We start from the raw sequence: 3,249 nt of genomic DNA on the forward strand, positions 1-3,249 counted from the left end.
CAAAAAATATTATTCGACTTTATTTGAATTAATTTTTTAAGAAAATAGTTTGATTTGAGTTAAACGGAATTTGTTCCTATTGTATAAACGATCTTCATAGCAGAAAATTAGGTCAAGTATTTTGCCTAACGGTTATTTATTTCATGGGAATATTAACTTTGAAGCTTAACATTCCACAAAAGTATGTTTATGTAAATAGTGAGGCCAAAATGAGTAAATACGAAGAATAAGCTGGCCGACAGGGGTTAATGCTCGAAAATTCTACGTCTGTTATTCGTGCGACRACTAACAGAAGGTTTCAAGATCGAAGCATATTCTTGTAGAAGTTCCAGTGGTGATCTAGTGACTGATGCCCAGAGCATACTTAAATTATGGAGGGAACACTTCTCCAACCTGCTAATTGGCAGTGAATAAGGCCTATGAAAAAAGGATCGACACACACAATCTCTTCGTCGATTTCAAAGCTGTTTTTGACAACATGAAAAAAGGTGCCTTTATGCCGCTATGTTTGAATTTGATATCCCCGCAAATTGCTCTGGTARTGAACGAAGGTAAAACGAAACAGGTATGGCCATTTGCGCATTGACAACGCCGAATACCAATTGGGTCGATGAGCTGTAAGAGACAGCTACGTCATGTTGGACTCCGGCTCTGAAAGCGTTCGACGCAGTACAAGCCGGAGGAAGCAGATGAAGGGGAAGACCTCCACTCAGTTAGAAAGATCAGCATTTTCAAGAGATTGTTTTTAGTTCCGGTACGTGACCGCACAGTGCCACATTTGGATGACGTTTGGGGGCGAGAAGGTGGTGTTAAAGGTAGTAGTTCTTCAAAATTTATTCAAGATTTATCTGCAGTAAGTCAAATGCCCTTAATTCAACTGAATTGAAGGAATGAATTTTTGCAGGCCCACCACATGTCCCTGAAATATGCAACTAATTTTACGAGCTTTAGCCTTAATGTGGGTTATGTAATCCGCCCAAACCTTAAATGCAAATAAAATAAATAGAAATCAAAGCACAGGTTACGTATAATAGCAAAATAATTTCTTCACACAGAAATTTACCTTTTTCCACGAAGGCATGTCCCTTATGGGTAGTCCATCTCCATTTAATTTTTCACTCGACCGCTCCCACAAATGTTTACTTGTTTGTTTAGCGTCCGCACATTTTATGTAGATTTGGCCAAGTTTGGATGTGATTCCATAAACTCCACCATTATTTCAAATTGGCTTTGTTTAGTGTGCTGACTTTTGCTAACCGATTCCCTATTAAAAATAATATTTTTTTTTAAATTTATCTATAGTATAATATGTAATAAAACTTATTAAAATACTTACATTTTTCAAAACGTCTTTATTGTACAACTCATAAGCTAACGAATATTTTATACGATACTCGAATACATTTGACAATTAAATTCGAATTACATAGTTGCAAATTTTCTTAATTCGGATTCACTATTCGAAATAAGGATTGAAAACGCGAAAATAGAGTTACCGAATACAAAAAATTCGAATTCGAGAAAACTCATTWTCGGATCGAGATACATTGCGAAAAGAAGAAATAACTGGCGCCGCTATTGTTAACTCACCAGTCTTCACCAGTAAAGAATAAGAAGATTTAGCTTCGGTGTTTCTTATTGTTTAATGTCGAACCAGAGAAAACCAAAGAGCTAAGTAAACTGACGACCACTGGATGCGAACTAAATCRAAATAGACGGCCTTAGTCTCTACATCACTTTTCGGGCAGCATAGATCCAAAGGTAATCTGTTTACACATTTAAATTCCGTGTGAAAATGGCACTCAAAGGTCTTTTCCAAACGCAGTTAAGAAAGAACAAACAGTCCGCAAGCTTCTGTAGTTTTCTTATTTAATTTAAATTAGCTTACTGCATTAAATTTATTAAAAATTATGTTTTTATCCACAATAGTTACAGTTGCATTATTGTATAGCATATTTATTTATACATATATRTATGYAAATATAGGTATATATTTATAATTGCATAGAACCGCTAAAACCGAAAGAACTTAGTCCTAATAGGTATACATATGTAATAAGAATTCAGAAAATTACGAACATATGTATGTTTTTCTTTGCTTAATTAATAAAAAACTAATATAATAAAAATATTAATTTATGCTTGTGTAACTCACCAAGCAATTTATGTGGAAAGACTCTTAAATGTAAAACCTTTTAGACACATTGGTTCAAAGAATAAAATAGGCGACTGGAAAAGCACTCAATAATATTTAAAAAATATATGCACACATATATTTATATATTTAACGGCCTTTTGTTATGATACAAATTATAGAAATCACTTTCCATTTTAGAAATAAATTTAATTATTTTTAATTCGCAACAGTTACAAACAAAATAAATATATTGGCTTATACAACTAAAAAAAAAAACATTAAAAAAAAATATGTACTTTTATATTAGTTGTGTCCGTTATTACCCAAATTAATTTTTTTTGCAAAGGCCTTCAAAGTTTCAGTTTTTGTCTCAAAAAATTATCCATTGTAAACAGTTTTTCATTTTCAATCTAAGTCATGCCTAAATCGTTTTAGTCTTCTCATATATTTTACATGAGATTTTTTAGTATTTTTTATTATAATTTTTAAAAGAATAATTTTCGATATTTCTGCTCTCCTAAAAACGTCTTAATAATTTTTTACCGAAAAATATGATTTTGAAAGCTTTACGCTGTTAAAGTTATGWATCAAACATTATCTATTCAAATAGTATACCATGTGGTATGAGCAACACTGAATGTGTCACTTGTATAAATTCTCAATGCACTTGATGTATATTTATAACTGCGTATAACTWTCAAAGGAGTATTTTATAAAAAAAATCGATATCTTTTTGTAGATTAAAAAAAAAATTATATATTCAAGCTGGTCACTTGCTGAATGCAAAACATAAAAAATTCCTTGTTATATAAATCGGCAAAATATCATGAATTTAGCATTGTTTAAATTGAAAATAAAGAGCTTGTTTACATTGGATCAATTCTTTAGCGCAAAACCGGAAACTTCAGTGGGCTCATATATATACTCATATATACTAACCAATTTCAATAAGCAACTAAGAAAATATACTAAATTATAGCTATTCTTTTATAATTTTCATGCTTAAATAATTTTTTTTCTTATATCTGCTATAACATTTCCATGCCACATGACGTATGCATATTCCTTATTCAACGCAATTTTCGTAAATTGGTCGGTTTTCACAATTCTTA

The sequence above is a fragment of the Bactrocera latifrons genome, unplaced genomic scaffold (genome assembly GCF_001853355.1).
Source record: "Bactrocera latifrons isolate USDA-ARS-PBARC rearing strain unplaced genomic scaffold, ASM185335v1 scaffold_36, whole genome shotgun sequence".
In the NCBI taxonomy this organism is placed as follows: Eukaryota; Metazoa; Arthropoda; class Insecta; order Diptera; family Tephritidae; genus Bactrocera; species Bactrocera latifrons.